The 21,022-nt window shown below is 33.2% G+C and overlaps 1 protein-coding gene and 1 pseudogene across 1 annotated transcript in view; one reads left to right on the forward strand and one right to left on the reverse strand.

The window, feature by feature from the left end:
• The window catches only part of ZNF804B (zinc finger protein 804B), a 438,846-nt gene that overhangs the window by 342,316 nt on the left and 75,508 nt on the right, over window positions 1–21,022 (reverse strand). The gene's annotated exons all lie outside the window — the stretch shown is intronic.
• On the forward strand, window positions 16,825–16,942 carry LOC120615160 (uncharacterized; annotated as a pseudogene).

Below are 21,022 nucleotides of genomic sequence, written 5' to 3' on the forward strand. Positions count from 1 at the left end.
AAAAGTTACATTATCAAGACTCCCTTTCAGCTAGATCTCTGACAGGGACTTAAATTCTGACAATCATTTGTAAGATTTTTATTTGGAGTTGAATTAAAATTGGGGATGAAGGCTCTGACATATCCATTCTCAGCTAATGTAATTCTAACAAAATGTTAGGGCACTTTCTTAATTTCTGAATCTCAGCTAAGACAAACAGAAAGCCATTCTTCCAGTTGCATAGCTTTTTGATGGTGACAAATTAGCAGCATCCATGTACTGTTTGTTCTATACTGAGGTTATAGTGGTCAAACGCGAGTCTGGTCTTTAAGCCCTTCCAAAGATTTTGTAGTTGTGTATTTTTAAACCATTCTTTTCTTAAAATTGCTAGGCTGATTTTAATTGTCCATAGTTGAACTCTACCTGATGCTTTCCCCAAATCCAGGGAAAATCTAGATAACAAGAAAGCCTTGGCTGACCCTGTGACTAGCCTGTTATCCTAAGGGGGGCTTGGGGAGATTTTGCCTTCTCCACAACACCCTTCCAGTTTCCATGTCAGTAATACCTTCGGACTTACCCATGGATTAAACATGCAATGCCAGGGGTCCTTTATCCTCAAAACACTTCCCCACATATTTTCTAATAGCAATATATATATTTAAGAGAGGCTAAAACTCTACATTACCACAATTAGAAATTAAAATTTAAAGGACAAATTTTGGTCAAGTACATATTTGGTTTAAAGATTATTTGGTTGGGTTTATGATTAGGCGATGAAAAAATAGTCATCAATGTTTCTTTTTCTTGCCTATGGAGTGAGAAAAAGTATTTAAAAAATAAAAATTTTCTAATACCTGAAGGAAGAGGAAGTCACCAGAGATTAGGGATGTTTAAAAGTGTCATACAGATCAAAGGAGGATTAACAACCTCTTAGTTTTGCTGCAATAAACACTGTTCACTTTAAAAGTGATGGATTATTGCTGTGAGCTGCAAGGCTGAGGGATGGGTCCCAGGATAGGTTTACCTGGTGCAGAATAAAAAGGACTGGAAGAAAGGTGAAAGTGCATCAGAATAAATGTCTGATTTTACAGTTATGGTTAATTCCAGCACTATTCTCCAAGGAATTATGGTGAAAAGCTTTTACAAATATTCATAAACTACTATTAGAACCTTAATATGCTTTTGTCTCATAATTCTAATTAGGAATTATTTTATTACCAAGATATCCTATAAAGAAAGCAAGCATGTGATTTTTACAAATATCCTAGGTTCTCTAGTATGCAATAGGGTTAAATTTAAAAAAGAAAAACAGACTATATATGTGTAAAGAGCAAAACATCTTCAATAGGTGATTCTTCTCACTCACTAAAAAATTTAAATAAACATGTTGTACTTGTGATATCCCTAGACTTAAATCTTGAAGATGAGATTCCCTTCTCTTTTCTCCCACAAAGAACTAACATCTAAGAAAGCTTCTGAGTTTTCTAACCAGCATTCCCAAGCTACTTTGCTAACCGAAAACGATTTGGCTTAACAGACTCAACCACTGAGTTCAAAGATAGTTTTAAATTTGATCCAATATATTTTCCTGTCCTCAATATGATGTGAAACATCTGAGATTAATGGGAAACATTAATAAAAAGGTCTTGGGTCCTCAAAACATAAATAAAGGCAGTAGCCAGTTGGAGCTGGCAGTGGTTGGCCATGGTGTGAGTCAAATAAATTGCCAATGGCATTGAGCTGATTGATGAAATAGTGTTTGGTATGTGCATCTGGGTGTATGTGCCTGAATGGTTAAAATCTACTTCTCCAACCCCTCCTATTCTAAAAGCTGCATGTTTTCTAAAAGTGATCACCAGGAAGGTAAAAAGAATTTTTCATATTTTGAAAACTAGGGAATAATAATTATTAACTGGGAAAGTAGCAATGAGCAAATAATAGATTTCACTACACTCAAAATATATTTATTCTGTCCTAGCATCAGATTTTTACTCTTCGGTAATAGATATGTATAGCCAGGTTGGTTCGTGGGCTGATCACTGAGCAGAGAGGGGGACTGGAGAAGGTCATTTTAATTACAACATCCAGATAAGAGACAGAAGGAGAGGATGGTAGCTATAATTAGGCTATCAGTAAAGGGATGTCATTCACCAGGGCATACTATTACCTCAACATTCCAAAACATCTTGGAATGGCAGTATACACTGCTTTAAAAGAAGCATAATATATACTTGCGTGTGTGTGTGTGTGTGTGTGTGTGTGAGATTAGATTTATGAATGTCATATATACATTAGATATTAAATATACATACATGTATGTGGTATAGGTAATGATACAAACAAAATTACATACTAGTACAGTTAGTTGTTAACAGAAGCTCTGGTATCAGATAGTCTAGTTTGTCATACTCTACCACTTGCTGTGTGGCTTGGCACAATTTACTTAATTTCTCTATGTTTCACTTTCACCAATTATAAAGTGGACTTAATAATGACAATCATCTTATATGGTTATTCTGAGTATTAAATGAGATACTATTTGCTAGGCACATATATAGTCTCAATAAAAATGTATTTTTTATGGTTATTTTCTTTACTATCATATTAGACAAATTGTTAGAGAGTTGCATGATTTCAAGTTAGTAAGTTTATTAATTATGTCAATGTTATTCTCATACTTAGAGTCTCTTCAACCAGTTGTTCTTTTCCCATATTTCTTCTGTACTTAGTATTCAATTAATAAGGGTCTATTGTATGTATATCACCACTGTGTAAGGGCACATTCTGTTGTGCCCATTTCTTAGTGCATTTTATAATGTTCTAGTCACAAAAACAGTCAATACACTCTTGTAAACTGACTGACCATGCTTGACTGTAATCAAAGCTAGGGCCATTATCAGAAACCAAGCTTTTTGGTACTAAGTTGTAAAGTTAAAAAAGATTTTTAAATTAAATTCAAAGATAAATATGGTATTCAGGAATCCACTGATGTGCAACAAAGCACCCAAACTTGTAGTCTAAACACTGATCTGTTATTTCCCATGGCTCTGTGGGCTGGGTGAGCTCAGCTGAGTGGTTGTTCTGTTTTAAGTGGCATTGGCTGGCATGACAGACTTGGGTGCATTTCATTGCATTGCAGGGCTAGGCTGAAAAGTACACAAAGGCTTATCATATGTTTTGTGTCTCAATATTCCTCCACATAACCACCTTCTCTCCACATGACTAGCTTGGTTTTCCTCACAGCATAATGGTATCAGAGTAGATATACCACTTACATTGCAGCTAAATGCTCCTAGTGTGAAATTGAAAGCTTTTAATATGCTTTAAGCACTTCTACATTCTGTTGATCAAAATAAAAAATAAACCCAGCCTAGTTTTAAAGAGAGTGGAAATAGACATCACTCCCTAATGCCAAAGCAATGTACATCAGCAGAGAATTACTCATACCCACAGTTAACTACCATAAATAATTGAAATTAGTAGATTTTCTAGATTTTTAGAATATTATTTTTATTTATAACAATGAAAGCCAGAGTTTATTAATGATAAGGTGAAATTATAAATATCAAATGTTAGCTCTATGAAAAACAAGAGCTTGTTTTCCTTATTCTTCAATATATCTCCAATGTCTGGCATATTTTAAATGTTCAATAAATACCTGTTGAACGAATAAAATTCTTTTTATTTTTTAAATTAAGTTTATTGGGGTAACACTGGTGAACACAATTATATAATTTTCAGGTGTACTTTATAGTTTGATTCTGTATATTTTATTGTGTGTTTACCACCCAAAGTCCAGTTTCCTTCAGCTACCATATATTTGATTCCCCTTACCCACTTCACCCTCCCCTTACCTCCCTACTGTTTATTTATACACATCTCCCCCACCTCCTCCATCCCCTACCTTCTGGTAACCACTTGTCTATAGTCCATTTTTTAATTAATTATAAATTGAGATTCAATCTATGAATGGGTATGGCAAAGGCAAAAAAGACAACTAGACTTTTCCAGGAGACAAGGAAAGGGTTACCTGAGAAAGGGTTTTTTGAGCTGACATTAGGCTAAATAAGCATTAAGGGAGCCAAGAGGTGGGGAAAAGAGGGGCAGGAGTATGGGATCATTTCAAGGGGAGGAAATAGAACATGAAAAACTATGAGACAGGAAGTAGTGTAGTGCATTTCAGGGTCTGAAAGTGGCAAGTTTGGCTGGGCCACAATGAGCAAGGGGAAGGAAGTGTGAGAGAAGGCTAGAGGGAGAGGGACACATCAGGCCACTGATGGGCTTTGTAGCCATGTTATAGGTTTTTATCCAAAAAGCTATTGATGGATATTATGATATAATCAGATTTATTATTCAAAAAGATTACTTTGACTGCAATGAGAAGATGTAAGGTGATGAGTAAGAACACTGCATTCATCTTGGTATGAGATGGTGGATTCTCAGAATGAGACAAGAGTGAGAGTAAAGTGAAAATGGTATGTGGTGTATGGTAGTGAATGGTATAATTAACAATGCCAAGGAAGAAAGGGTGAAAAAAAATGACAGTGTAAACATCCAAGAATCAAGAACAAAATCTAGTTTTATAGTAGGCACCTACTGAGTACAAGGGGATAGTTTCGGCCGGTTTACAAAAATGAACTTATAAAAATAAAATAATAAAAATTTCTTTGACCAGGAAATTACTATTTTGTCTTAGTCAATACCACATAAAAATCACATGATTATGTATTTCATAAAAATAATTTAAGTACAGTCATACGCCACTTAACAACAAGGATATATTTTAAGATATATATCATTAGGTGATTTTGGTGTTGTGCAAACATCATAGAGTATACTGAGTGTACTTACACAAACCTAGATAGTATAGCCTACTACCTGCCTAGGCTAGCTGGTATACTACCAATGTATATGCAGTCTGTCTGAAACTTCATTAAGTGGCACATGACTGTAATATAACAAGTAATCTACTAAGGGATAATTTTAAGACATGTGGAGCAAATTATCACCCAGAATATTCTACTACTTTCAATTTTTGCATAACTACAATGATAGCTACAATTCCTAACATCGTTTCCTATGTACAATGGGTTTAATTTACCCTTCTACCCTCTTTTTTTTTTTATCATTATTCTTAGGTCTGTCATTCATTTTGTCAAGAATAATTAGATGCTTTCTAATCAGTAAAATGATTGACTCATTGGTTCAATGGTGAACTCCTTAGGACCTTTCATCTTTACATCCTTTGCATTCTCAGTGCCAAACATGGTGGCTTGAATCAATGAAGAATTTTGTCTTTTTTAAATTTATAAAGATTCAGGGAGACTGAGTAATACTGAAGTAGATTTTGAGTGATCGAAGAAACTTTAAAATATGAGATGCATAATTTTACACTGTGTTTTTTATCCACTTATTTCAAAGCACTTAATCTAAATGTTATGTTAAACATAATACTTGATTTTGTAAAACATTCCTTTCCTCCACCATGCCAAATAGTAGTTTGCTATATAAACAATATTGTAAGCATTTGAGTGAGGCTGGCCAATGGGAGATGTTGAAGTGATTATAAGTTGCCCACGTTATTGATTATCTCTTCTCCCCTAACATGCCATTAACTTGCCCCAAAAAGCACTTTGTTGTATCTCCTTGTTCCCATAATTTTACTCTTTTTCTACTGATAAATATTTGAGGGATATTATATGGACCATTGAGACACACAGCTTCTGTTCTCCCTTTTCCGAAATGGAGATAAAATGTACTCTACTTATCTCAGATTCTGACCAAAAAAAAAAAAAAAGAGAGGAAGATTTATTTAAAGTCATACTGTAAATGTATTTAAGATGTAAGAAGGATTGTTATTACAATGAGACTATACTAAAGACTATGAGTATCAAAGATTTTAGGAGGCCAAGTAAAAACCTGACAGATACACCTGAGAGATTGATAACACTCATACAAAGAAAAAATATGTTTTGGCTTCCCACTTCTGCTAAAGATAAAATACAAAGTCCTTAGCATCGTGTACTAAAGGCTTTGCAATTACATATTAACTGATATCTGCACTATTCAGGTTCAGCCTCCATGCCCTTTCAAAATCTGACTTAAATGTTTTTCCTCAACAGCAAATGTCCTAGCTGGCAAAGTCTTCTCTCTCTAGTGCACTGCTCTCTCCTTTCTGAAGCCTCATGGCCCCAACTTTTCAATTCCATGGCATTGTGCATTCACCCATACCATGTAAATATTAAGGGAGTTAATGAGATCATTTAATAGTATCTGGCACATAATTGGTACATATAATAGTAACTATTCATGGTACAAGTCCATTGCTTTTCATATACAGGATTTCATTTTCAGTAGACTGAGAACCCCATGGAGACAGACTGTATCTCACTCACTTTGTGTTTCTGGCACTTAAAACAATGTCTGCAACACTCTAGCAGATTAATGTATATTTGTTGGGGGAAAAAAAGAAAGAAACTATAAATAGGGTAAAGATTCATAATTTAAACCGAGGCAGTCAGCATCCTAGGCAGGAATTTAGTGTGATTGACTATTGTGATTCTGTGATAGACTTTACCCACTTTTACTTTTACCAGGAATAAATAATTTACTTTGAATATGAAATAGCAAAGCTAAAAGTGTTACCTAAAACAACATTACATAATCAATATGCTGGTGCTAGTATTTATTGGCATTTTAAGGTGCCAAGTAAAGATCAGAAAAAAATTTTGAAGGTCATTGTTTTAATAAGTATTCTGATTCCTTTGTATCTCACATTAGTTAATATAGTAACTAAATAATTTCTTTCATTTGTGTTTTCCTATTTATATGCATCATTTCTTCTTTTCTCACTCCCTTTTCATTGTTTTTTTGTTAACATAATTCTTTACAAAAACAATCCGATTATTTCAGACACAGGCCTATAAATATAAAACTTAGATTCTCATAATGCAATAATCTTACTTAGAATGAGTTCACAAAACTGAGTAACTGCTTTGATCCAATTAAGGAGACTATTTATTACTGAACATGAAAAAAAAAAAATACTGAAGCCAGAGATTTCCAAACATGGTTTTATGTATATCCACCAGAGTATATATAAAAATATTTTCATGAAGCCCACTTTAATTCACTTTTTATATCAACAATAAATACATCACTTGCAGTACTTTGAGGAAGTAGAAAGTATATTCCAATGTTGAGTAACAAATTAAAACATAGTAAATCTGCTAAATGCCACAAGTATAATTTGTAAGCTTAATTCTATACCTATTTTTGAATTTATTTAAAGAAAATGTTTTAAATATACCATTATCCTCCAGAATATTTTATATTGTAATAGTCTAAAGCCAGATCTCACAGAGCAAGAGCATTTCCTGTCAGATCAAATATAATAAATTTTGGTTGTATAAATAATAACAAAGTAGAGTTAATAATTATATCTAAAAGAAGTCAGTATAACCAGATTTTAAAAGAAATGAGGACATAAGATGGCATTATAATTCAGAGTTTATATACAATACCAAATATTATTTTTATAATTTTAAATATTTATAAATTAATGATTTTCTCAATAGAGAAATTTATACAGTTCTATGATAACTTTATTGTTTTTGAGGTAGACTAGGAAATTTACATTAGTTTGTTATTTAAAAATAAATGCAATATATTTTAGAAAATATTTTCATGGTCAGCACATATTCTTGATCTGATTATTCAAATATCTACTATATAATATTAACTTACCAGACATTATTTCACATTTAAATAAAACTATTTTTACACATGCATATATGGATACATATGCAAATGTTTCCTTGGGATCTTAGTTGCATATAATTGCTTGTGAAAATATTTTTGTCTTAATGGGTCTGATTTACAAACTATTTTATGAACTGTCAGATCTAAATTGTGGAGTCTAAACCAAAATACATTATTTATATGTCTGTAAATTATGGTGCCAATATGTTATTCCAAAAAAATGAGAGAGAACATTAAAGAGTACATTTATTCCTATTCCCCAAATAAAACTTCCTAAGTCATATCTGTTCAGAAAAATAGATTGAATTAACTATGATTTTAAAATGCCTGATAATATTACCAGTTAGAGAAAAGTTTATGCCCTTTTATTTAAGTATGGCTTATATTAACTTTTACAAAACAGATGAAAAAACAGTCTGATCCATTTTTTGTGCTTAAATCATTGGTTTTGTTAAGTGATTAAGTTGTTTTGTAAATGTTTATAAAACATTACCACTAAATATGACCTATAGAAATATACTCCCTCATACACACATACACGCAGAGCTCGTGACATCCCTACATCGCCCTTCATCTTATTGATGAAGAGTGTTCCTAAAAATAAACCCAACAAACTCTATCTACTCAGTGGACAAAGAGGCCTGATATTAAGCAAAATAAATACTTAATGGACACTAACGATATTTAGTGTTTTCATAAGACTCATTTATATATCTACCCCTAGACATTCAAGCAATATTTATATATCTTTCTATTAATAAGCTCGATCTCAAGCTATTTTATTTCCTGAAACCACTGTTGAAAATGTGTCCACCTTATAGCTGGAAAATGTTAGCATCATTAGGTCCACAATTGCTACTGTTGTGTTTCTCAAAAGCATAATATTATTTTTAAAATCATTATTTTTTAAAACACCACTGTATTTCACTAGGCTATAACATTTTGAAAACCCTTTCAAAGGACACATTAATTCTATTTTAATATAAATATAATTCATTATGGTCTTACTGTCAATGATTTTATCACATCTGTACTTGCCTCAAAATCCTTCACTATAATCAATTGTGCCCTAAGACTTCAGGGACCATAGTCTAGCTCATAATTTGGCAGCATTTATTTTATATTTTCTGTATTTTTCATCTACTATAAAATATTAATTGATATCAGGTATGTCCTATTACCTCTGTCTCATCTGAACTAATATCACTATATAAAAAGTGGAAAGGTTTAAAATCACATAAAGAATTATAACTTCATCTTATTCCTTGACTTCAAGTTATATGAGTGCTTAAATTCATTTTTTTTTCTTTTTCACTAAAGTTATTTTCAGTCCTTTGTAAGAAAGGATTGGAAGTCTTCCAAACTTAACTCCTGCCACAAAACGCTTTATACTCAAGAAAGAACCTTGAGGAAGGGAATTTAAGTGGGTAAGACCCATCTAGAAATGCTAGAGATCAGCCTAATGTGAGGAAGAGGGAGAACTTAGATCTCCTTGCTATTTATGAATTAGATAAATTATGAGTCAAGAGTAGATAATTCTAGGTAAAGAAATGTAATGCTTAAGAGCACAGTCTCTAGAATAAAAATTCTTGTTTTAAGCTTGGTTCCTAGTATTTTCTAAGTTGAAAGCTTGGTTCCCAGTACATTTCTAAATGGCTAAATGACAACTTCATTTAAGCATGTTTTGCACATTTAAAATGGAGGTAAAATATTTAATTCATTACCTAGCTTATAGTAAAAATAAATGTTAGCTATTATTATTATGTTGGCAGACCCACGAATTATGGAAACCACAACTTTAGGGTTCCTCCTGCTTGTGCAGAGAATCTAGTAAGAGATGTAGGTGGTATAGTGTTCTGAGGTTGAAGATTTATAAGGCTTATCAAGATATTCAAAAGTTAAATCCCACTATTAGTTTAAAAATGAAAGCAGTTGGATAAAACCGAAAATAACTATTATTAACTATGACTCCTAGTCTATGACCATGCTATCCTGAACAAGCCCGATCCTGTCTGATCTAGGAAACTAAGCAGGGTTGGACTTGGTTAGTAATTGAATGGGAGACCAACTAGGAAGACCAGGTACTGTAGGCGAAAAAAATAAAAAAAATAAGGGATTGTAAACTGACAAGGTCCTCTCAATCTGTGAGGTCAACCATGGTTGCCTAAAATAAAAAAAAAAAAAGCAAAAAACAAACAAAAAAAAACAACGCAAAAGCTATGAATCCTATCTTCTTTATGCAATTCCAAGTTTTAAAAATGTGCTAGATCTAATTACAAAGGCCTTCAAAAGATTTCAGTCTTGTTATCCTTATCAACATTAAACATGGATCCTAAAAAGCTATATTCCTTTTATTCAAGCAAGAAAAGAGAATAATTTTATCAAGGTAGGTAAGAGGGAGTAGAGTGTAGGGATAAAGAGCATAAACTTGGAGCCAGACTGCCTAGTTTGACTCCAAGAGCTGTCATTTGCTACTTCTGTGAATTTGCATAGTTATTTAAACACTTCAGTCATCTCATCTGTAAAATGATAGTATTGGCCGCATACAGATTTTTTAGTGTATATGTAATAAGTGGTTTATCATGTGTAAACAACTTAGAATCATAATAGAACGAAGGAAAGGCTCATTAATTGTTAGCCATTGTTAGAAGTTTCCTGTGGATCCCAAAAAGAACATAGCATAAGTCAGGTATGTGTCTTGGAGAGTTGGCCAATGGGCCCTTTTTCTCATAAGGTCAACCAGAATTAATCGAGTCTTCTTGGGAGTGGAAAGGTAAAAAGAGTTGGAAAGCAGAATTGCAGTGTGAGTGTTGGGTACTTTATAGGTCAGGCTGCCTGAGCAAAATAAAGATGGCCACCTATTCAGGGTGTATCAATCTAGGCAAAAATTTCTCTCAACTTGTCTTGAAACACATAGCTAATCAGCAAAATATCTCTGAAAGAATACATAAGAAACTATTATTGGTTGCTTATAGGAAAAGAAACTGAAAGTCTAAGGTACAGAAGTGGGAGAGAACGTTTTTGTCATATACCCTTTGAAACTCTAAATTTTAGACTTTTAGAATTTGCTGTTTCCCCAGAACATAAATTGATTTTTTTTTTTTTTACTATAGCTCAAAGTTAATTGCACACTTATTTTCAAACATAGCTTAGTGGCCTAAATTCAGACTGTTATGCTGCAATCAACTTGAATCAATCAATTTGTATAGCTAAGGGTCAAGGACTTTAACTCCTCTCAAAGCAGTGGTTTTCAAACTATTTTGACCATGACTCACAGTAAGAAATATATTTTGCATTGCAATAATGATATATGTGCTAGTTGGAAAGCTAGAAATCAAATAGCATTTTACTGATTCCCAGATTTTACAACATGACGCATGCTCTTGGGGTGCCATGCCTCGGTTTTGCCCTGTCTGCAAGGTGAACCAGATGCTGAATTGTTCTTTTGACTGTTGCATTCCTTGTAAGTTAGTTTTTTATCTGGGGCTTCATTTCTTCCATGACATCTACCAGGATGAACTCTCTGCCCTCCCATCACCACTACATGCTAATTAGATTTGAAGAATCTATCAGTGGAAAACAAGAGATGTTCCTTTATTTAGAGTGGCCATTTGTATCTCTGAGGTCTTTTATATGGGAATTACACAAGAATGATCACTTGGAGACATTGTCTCACTTGCTATACTCTCCTTCTGTGTTTTTCTATAAACCAATTTCTAGCATATTTCTTAGAGAATTGTATACTGACAATTTGACCCTTTACCCATTTAGAAAAAACAAGTGCAGTTTGCTGCCAGCTTTCCTTTAACATCATGTGTAGGAATGCTACGTTTGCTAGGATTTGACATTTTCAGAGATCGAATTCCTAAAAATAAAATGCTATAAATAGAATGCCATCACTTGCTTCCAAAGATTGTCGATATACTAGAGCGATGTGAAAATAATAATAAAAGTGAGATATTTCATGGAAAACTTTAGGGGTAAGGTTAGGACTGTAATCCAAGAGTTATTTCAAGGTAAATGCTGCAATTGCAAGCGCCACAGGTGAGTGTTCTCAGGCCAAATGGGAAATGGATTAAAAGGACACAAGTAGCTTCTTCCTTCTCCCAATACTTGAGAGTGAGAAGTATCTCAAGTAGGTTTTTTCTATTTTGCTTCTGCTTCCTTCCTTTCACATTTCAGAGTCAAATATGCTCTGAAAGGTATGAAAAAGTACTTTTCAAGACTTTTAATTCCTACTTTTTTCAGCGCTAAGCAGTAAATAGGCAAATGGAACATAAATTATGCAGAAATTACCACGTACTCTTTGTCCATAATCTAGCACATTTCTCTACATGCCTATCTAAGGTACTTAGGAAAGTATTGAAAAATGCAAGGTCAAAGCCAACCTGTAGGAGCTCAGCACCTTCCCATGGTCCACACAGCCAATGGGGTTTCACACTGATTAGCATGAGCATAATACATATATTTCCATCCTTTCACTTTATTTATCCTTTTACTTTTAATCTGTGTGTGTCTTTACTTTTAAAGTGGATTCTCTATAAGCAGCGCATAGTTGAATCTTTCCTTTTTATCCAGCTTGATGTTTGCTTTATATATTTTTAAATATATATTTAATGTGGTTATTGATATAATTGGGTAAAAATACACCATGTTGCTATATTTCTTCTATTTGTCCCAGCTCTTCTTTGTTCCCTTTCCCCTCTTCTTCTACCTTTCGAATTGAGAATTTTATCTCCTTAGCTACAATTCTGTGTGTGTGTGTGTGTGTGTGTGTGTGTGTGTGTGTGTGTGTGTGTGTGTTGTGTTTACTGGTTGCTTTAGAGGTTTACAAGATACATCCTTAATTTAACAGTCTACTATCAAGGGTCTTATACCACTACACATATAGTATGAGAACCATACAAGAGTAGGCATCCATTTCTCCCTTCCAAAACTTTATTACTATTGTTTTTACGCAATTCTGTTATAAACTCCATGATGCATTATTATTGGCATTGCTCTAAACAATTACCTACAAAAGAATTTAAATTGAAAAAAAAAAAAGCTTTATTTTACCCGCATAGTTAACATTTCAATGATTTTAATTCCTTTATGTAGATCCAGATTTCTACCTGGGAATATTTTTCCATTTCTATAGTGTTGGTCTGATGGTGATGAATTCTTTTAGTTTTTGGATATCTGAAAAAGTCTATTTCGACTTTGTTTTTAAAGGATATTTTTAGCAGGTGAAGAACTCTAAGTTATGGTTTTATTATTTCAAAGTATTTTAAAGATGTTGCTCCACTGTCTTTTTAGTTTGCATGGTTTCCAAAGAAATCTACTATCATCATTACCTTTGCTCCTCTGTTACATAGAATATCTTTTTACTTTGGATAATTTTAAGATTTTGTTTCTTATCACTGGTTTTAAGCAATTTGATTATGATGTGCTTTGGTATAGTTCTCTTCATGGTTCTGTTGCTATTGAGGTTCTTGCACATGTGGATTTATGTTTTCATCAAATTTAGAATATATTCGAGTATTATTTAAAATATTTTTATGCCCTGCTCCCTCCTCAGACAGTTCAGTCATATGTATATTAGGATACTTGAAGAAGTCTCACAACACATTAGTGCTCTACTTACATTTTTTAGTCTTTTTTGTATTTCCTATTAGATATTTTCTATTTCTGCATTCAAGTTCATTAATATTTTCTATAATTTCTAATCTGCTATTAATGACAACCAATATATATATATATATATTTTCTTATTTTTCTTTATTGCATGCCTTGTAATTTTTGTTTGGATAACATTTATCGTGAACTTTAACTTACTGGATACTGAATATTTTTCAATCATCAATATTCTTTTTTGTTTTTTCTTTATTTTTTATGGTGACATTAGTTAACAAAATCCAATAAGTTTCAGCTGTACACTTCAACAGTAGGGCATATATATGTTTACACTGTGTTCATCTCCCATTATCAGATTTCTGTCACCACATATTTGACCCTTTTACCCCATCTACCTCCTCCCTCCTCCCTCCCCTGCCCCTCTGGTAACCACTTGTCTATTGTCCATGACCATGAGTCTCTGTTTGTTTGTCCTGTTCATTTGTTGCTTTTATCCTTGTTCTGTGGCATGAGTGAGTTCCTCAGATATAGTTACACTTTTTTGAATCTTGCTTTTAAATTTCTTAGGCATTTTGTCTTGGGCAAATTTTTCACTGATACAAGAATTCTGAGTCCTCTTCTCTGTGAATTACAAGTTTTTTCTCTGGCTGGTGAGAAGAGACACTACTTTAAAAAATTCTTTCTAATCATTTTGGGCGATTCTTTCCAAAGTCTCAGGTAGTTTCCACACATATATGAAGTGATAAGAACTCTGTTGAAGAATCACAAGGGATACAATGCAGATCTCCAGAGTTTTCTGTGTATCTTCTCCTCTCTAGTATTTAATCCTACAAACTTTAGTAACCTTGGCCCCAGGCTCTATCTCCTTAATTCAGGTAACTGCAAGCTCTACTTGGGTTCCTGTGCTGTGCCTAGAAAATTTCTCCGGGCAGTAAACTGAGGCGCTGATATGGTACATGGCTCATCTTCACCTCCCCGCAAATTCATAGGAATTTTCTGTCTTCATTGTCTCATGTAAAATGTCTTGAGAGTCATTGATTTAAATATTTTGACTGTTTTTTAATTGGTTTCAGACAGGTAAATCCAGTTTATTGTCTGAAGTGAAAGTCTTTTCTTTTTTTATCTGAAGTGGAAGCATTTTCTTTTTTTTATCATTTAATCTGTCTTGAACTTGGGAGAATTTTCTGCATTGACTTACGCTCAAGTTTTTAGCTGGTGCATTTTTATTACATTTATAATGGAAGGCAGGGGGATGTCACAGTCTTTTCACTAGGCAAGAATATAAAGATGACAACTCTACAAGTTTAAAATTACCTTAACTACAATTATTCAATTATTATTTTAAAATAGTTACTATAATTGAAATGGCTTTAAATAAACACTAAAGACAAGCTTACATTTTTAAGAAATAATTTTTATTATAGTACTTTTCCTTGTTCTCACATTAGTTAATCAGTTTACTCACATCTCGTTACCTATTTAATATTGATGATAGAAATACAAAATGTTAGATTGAGTCTACCCTTCCTATTTTCTTTAATCTTTCGTTATTTAAAAAAATAAAACATATCAACTGTTTCCTTTCGAATAGACAATAACCTTCCTTCTCATAATTTTGATTTGAATTTTATTATTCTGTTCAATTTGAATCATGGTAAATGAAGTGAAATATAGAAAAACAAAATCGGAGAGCATATAGATGCAAAAGCAAAATAAATCACTGAAGTGTTAGGAAATGTGCCTGATGAGCAAAGGCTAAAAGATGGAGTGTACATACCCAAGAAAATTGAAAGGAAACTTAATAACACGTTTCATGTACATGAAGGAATATTTTATGGGTTACAGTGAGCAGCTATTTTGTTTGTAAATTGAAGACACAACTTCAACAGTCTCCTAGTTGATCACCCTGTCATGGGCCTCATTTTCTTCATGCTATGACCTATCTAGTATAGGGCTGAAAAAACAGTATTACTCAAAGGCCATTTTCATTCATCTCTCTCCTATTCTTGAACTTCCAAGGACTCTATCTAACTCACTACATCAAATCTAAACTTGCAACAACTAGTATCCAATGTCCTCCATCAAATAATGTTATATTTTTCTATGTCATGGCTCAATACTTTCCATTCTAACCCCTCCATTTAAGTCAGACTTTTCTATGGCATAATTCTTGATCTCTCTTGTCTCCAATACTTCTTCCCATCTACATGCCTTTCCAAATCCTTTCTGCAAATCATGCCAATAATCTCTAAAATTAGACACAAACTTGTTTTAAAAAAAAAACTTTTTATATTAAACATCATCTAAACCTAAATCTGCTTACCATCATTTCAGCTTTCAGTTTTTTTTTCATATTTTATACCTGTAAATAGAATTTTTCAAGGCAACTCATTGTAGAGGTTGTTCTTTGCACAACACCTGAGGACACTGTGCACTTTAACCTATGTGAATGCACTCCCTAGGTTTGTGCCATGCACACCTGAGCAATTGTATGTTTGGGCCTGCATCTTGCCTTTTATTTCTTCATCACTGACACTACTCACACTATTTATTTACTGCTGATGCTGACATTCAAGCTACCACCCCCTTCCCCATAATATGGATACTATCTACCTTATCTCTTCTAATTTCTCCCTATCACCTCAGATTTCATGCTTAGCCAGTCAAGGCTTACTCAAGCTTGGCTTTATTAACATTTTTGGATAGGTAATTTTTTGTTGTGGGGAAAGTTCTGTCTGTATTGTAGGATATTTAGTAGTACCGCTAGCTTCTCCCCACTAGATATTATAGCATCTCTCATCTTATAGGAGCCAAAAATGTCTCTGGCCATTGCCAAATATTCTTGTGGGGCAATGTCACTCCTGACTGAGAACCACAGCTCTAGCCATACCAAATTAGTAATAATTCTCCAAACACTATGTGTGATTTATGTGTCTGTGCCTCTATCAGCATGTTTTCTTTTCTCCTTTATATTCTTCCTGCATGTGAAAAAATGAAGAAATTATACTCAAATTTAGAAAAGAAACCAACAAAGAAACAAAGCAACTAACAAAAAATTATCACAGCTACATAATACCAACCATGATAGTTTAGGTGTCACTACCTAGAGGAAGCTTAACTAGATCCCTAGGCAGAATTCATCTTCTCTTCTTATTGCTATTATACATGTGTATTTTCTTTTTGCTGCAATTATAACTTTCCTTATAATTTTTTTTTATTCAAATCCATCCTACCTAGTGGAATGCAAAGGCTATGAAAATAATATAACTCTAAAGAGTCCCTGCAGTCCCATGCCAGACATGTGTGGACTAGATAGTTATTGAAGAAAACATTTGATATTTTTCTGCTGATTTTCCTGATCAAACCTGTACACACATTATTCCAAGCTTATTTAAAGCCTTTACTATTTATTTTATCATTTTAATAGCACTAGCAGTTTAAAAATTAAGCTTTAAAAATAAGTATCTAGTCTACAGCCATGCCATCCTGAACATGCCTGATCTCATCTGATCTCGGAAGCTAAGCAGGGTCAGGCCTGGTTAGTACTTGGATGGGAGTCACCTAGGAAGACCAGGTGCTGTAGGCATTAAAAAAAATAAATTAAATAAGTATTTAAAAGAGAAATTGTTTAAAAATTAAGCTTCAAATGTTAAATGTTTTTTAAAGGGAAAATTTTATTGAAGGAAGGAATCTTTTTATTTCTTAATGCAGCATTGGAAACAACTTTTGTTCAAACATATATTTTTGACAGGATACTATCATAATGAGAAAAATATACTCACAAGAATGAAGCTCATATTAAAATGAATAGAATTTTGTTGAAGAGTTTTCTGTGCCCTTCTTTTTCACGTCACACTGTGTCTGTGTGTGTGTGTGTGTACACACTATTTTATTAGTTTTCTAAAATATAGGTAATTTTACTAAATTTAATAAACTCTACTTTAGGCTAAAATTATTTTTAAGTATTCCAAATTATCAAATTTAAAATATTACTTTTGTTATAACCTTTGCCAAAAATTGAAGAATTGTTTCTAGTTTCTTTGCTGTCATTTTCTATTTTCTTCTAAGTTTCAGGGGCAATATTTGTTAGCTGCATGTCCTTTAATAACTGTATGTATGTGTGCATGTCCACATACATTTATAAAGCATATATAAATACACAAATGTATACAAACGTACATACAGTAGTCTCACATAGAGAAATATACTGTGTTTCCTTTTTCATCATCCCAGTGAACAGAATGTGAAACTAAGGAGGAAATGAATCTCTATCCTTCCAGCTCCAACTTGTGCCTCTGAAAAGAAGTGTTGTGAGTAGTTGAGCTCCAATCTCAGGTCACCTGCTAGCAGTTTATATCTAACAGTGCCAAGCCTAAAGGCATCCAAATTGAATGTGTAGATAAATATCTACTTACATATTCTGACTAGCACATCCCTGAAGACACTGAGATAACGTTTGTTTGTTGGATTCTTTCTTCCCTCACTCTTGGTTCCTTTCCTTCACAGGGACTGCATAAACTTTCAGAAAGCTGGAGACTTTCTGATCTCTCCTTGGGATTCTTCTTTTATGCTTATTCTTTTTTGGCAGACAGTTATTTCTGCTCCGCTCAATATGCATATCTAATACTTACTGTTGACTCTGTAGGTGGTTTTAAGAATAAAAAATGCATTAGACTCATACTCCAAAGGATGTTAATTTGGGAATTTAGAACAATACGTGACTTAACTATTTATGACATTAAGTCAATGTCATAAATAGTTAAATTAAAATGTTCAATTTAATTTACAATGTTTTGCCAGTGTCAGCATATTTTTGATCACTGGTGCCTTTTTGCATTGGAAGTTGGTGATATTCCAAAGCCAGAGACTTAAATCAGATCTCAGAGCACTATATCAATTACTCTTCTCCTTTTTCCCCTCTTTACTCTTCTTTACCTCTTTTCCAATATCATAGAGGCTTACATTTTTTTCATTCATGCCTTAAATATGTATTGCTTACAAGATTCTAGGAACTGATTAAAGAGATGAGAAAGCTGACCCTGAGGACCTTTTGGTTTAGAGAGAAAACAATTACACCAACAGATCAACTGCAAACAAAGTTTGGTACTAAAAAGAGAGAAGAGAGGCTCAGGGAAGACTTGGAGAGAGGAAGACTTATACACAGCTTTTAAAGGATAATTAAGAGTTTTCATGGCAGAAAGAACAATCTCAAGAGAGGGGGAAAAAAAAAAAAGCCTGAGCAGAAGTCAATGACTTGAAACAACTAGTGTCATTTGAGAAATGATAAAAAACATTTTATGGACCATGCCTGTGGGTTACACTAACAAACATTAAGTGGCTGCCTATTGCCTTTCATCTCCAGAGAACTACAGTGACCAAGATTGCCAGCTTCTTCCTTGGGGGCAATATCTTCTGATTCTCAGGTCCCCGCACTATATAATAAGATCCACGGGGACAGATGTGGCATTTTTTTTTTGTGCAGCGTCTGTTACTATTTGTGTACGTGTGTGCTTTTACACATTTTCTTTCTACTAGTCTACCTTTTAAAGAAAATTTTATATAGAATCAGAAGTCCAAAATAAAATAGATGAAGATTGAGGTGATCTGAACTGAGGAAAGACTGATTGCTAGATGATTTTCAACTGAACCATCACTTGTCTCACTAAAGCATCAAGATCTTCCCTTGTAAGTTTTCCAAAATTAAATCCTGCTCCTCCTGCTTGGTGGGATTAGAGAAAATGTAGGAAACTAGGCTCTTTCAAAAATTAAACCTAAAGAAAATGAATTTCTATGATGGCTTTGCTTCATTGAGCGGACTTCCAGCTTGCAAACCACAAACATGAACAGTATCATAGCTTTTAGAAATCTGTTCAAATTAGAATATGGACAAAAACTATCAAGTTTTAACTCCCTATGTCTCCTATTATAAATCTCAAAAATATGAGTCAAGCTAGGGAAAATATAAAATAGAATGAATGCTGTGTGACTTGGAGCGATGATTAGCATGAAAACTCAAAATTAAAAATGTATAGCCTCCAGTTGCATTTTCCACAGCAAGATACAGATGGAGAAAAGAAAAAGCACAGTCTACCATGGAGGATCCACACTGTCTCCACTTGAATCCACAGATCACTCTCAGCAAAATAAACACAGGGACAATCAGACTTTGTGTGCATCCAGATGGAATGTAATGTGTCCACAACATCACTTATGAGGGGTTCTTCCCAAGAATCTTTAACCTGATTTTAATCAAGCTGCTAAATCTAACTTCTTATTTATCGCTAAGTACTAAAAGGAGTAGAGAAACAAGTTAGATGACACTACAAGGCAGAGGAAGCAACTAGACAAATAAGTGGGAGTATAGGGGGAGGGAGGGGTGCTGGGACTGAAAAGATCAAAGAAACATGTCAACTAAAAATAATGCCTTACCTTAACTGGATCTTTAGTTTAAATAAACTTTTAAAAAACATTTTTGATTAATTGATGAAATTTGGAAATGCAATGCACATTAAAAGATATTAAAGAAGTTTATTAATTTGTTAGGTGCAATAACGATACTGTCTGGTATAGCAATGGTAGAAAATGTATTATTTTAGAGTTGAAACAAAAGTATTTAGGTTTGAAATATAGCTGCAATGTACTTTAAAATTATTCAGCAAAAAAATTAAAAAGCAAATGTGCAAAATGTTAATATTTGTTCACTCGAAGTAATAGGTGTATGGGGGTCTTTTATGATGTCCATTTTTCCATATTTGATAGTTTTCATTAAAAAATATTTTTTAATTGATGTAATTATAAGTGTGATATTAACCTGGACTGTTAAACAGTTTCTTTGCTTTCTTTTTATCCCTAAATGGATGAATGGCATCGACAGGACTCTTTTTATATAAAAACACTTCAGTATAGCCAAAATAATATATAATCTCTATTGTGATTTACATATGAGTCAATGAGTTTGATATTGACTTCATTTGTTCATCCATTTATTCATTTATTCTTTTTATTCAATGAATGATGTATAGTGGCATCACAGAAAAACCATTCTCCAGAAATCACTGGATTTTTTATATTAGTTCCATTTAAATCTACTTGCTCAAGTTACTGAAACCATCTGAGTTTCAGTCTTGTCATCTATAAAATGAGAGTATTAATAAATTTCTCATCGTATTAGGAATAAATGAGCTAAAAGTATAAAGTGCTAGAATTCAACGGTAACTAGTGAATGGTGGAGTTATTACAGGGGTGTCACTGACATCAATAATATAATTAGATGCCCCTTAGTTACTTTTTAAAGTAGAAAAATCCTAAATTCTTCTAATAAGGAATATAGAAGTTATAGACACATTTCAATGAAAGATTATTTTTCTGTATTCCAGAATCACCATGATTATTTCTGTTGATGAGCATGTCAAATAAATATTAGGAAATGCTCAAGAGTTTTGGGGACTAATTGGTAAAAATTGTATTACATTTTGAAAGGACTCTAGATGAATTCCCCCAAGAAGCTTGGGTTATAGATAATTGGTGCACAGCAGTGCAATTATTTCTTGTATGTCTTCTTTTCAAATAACAGGACCCATGGAATCTCTGGACTATACTTTCAAAGAAAAATGGTATGCTATTAAAAAGTCTTAGAGTCCAGAAACATTTGATTTCAGAAACACAC

The sequence above is a fragment of the Pteropus medius genome, unplaced genomic scaffold (assembly GCF_902729225.1).
Source record: "Pteropus medius unplaced genomic scaffold, Ma_sr-lr_union100, whole genome shotgun sequence".
NCBI lineage: Eukaryota > Metazoa > Chordata > Mammalia > Chiroptera > Pteropodidae > Pteropus > Pteropus medius.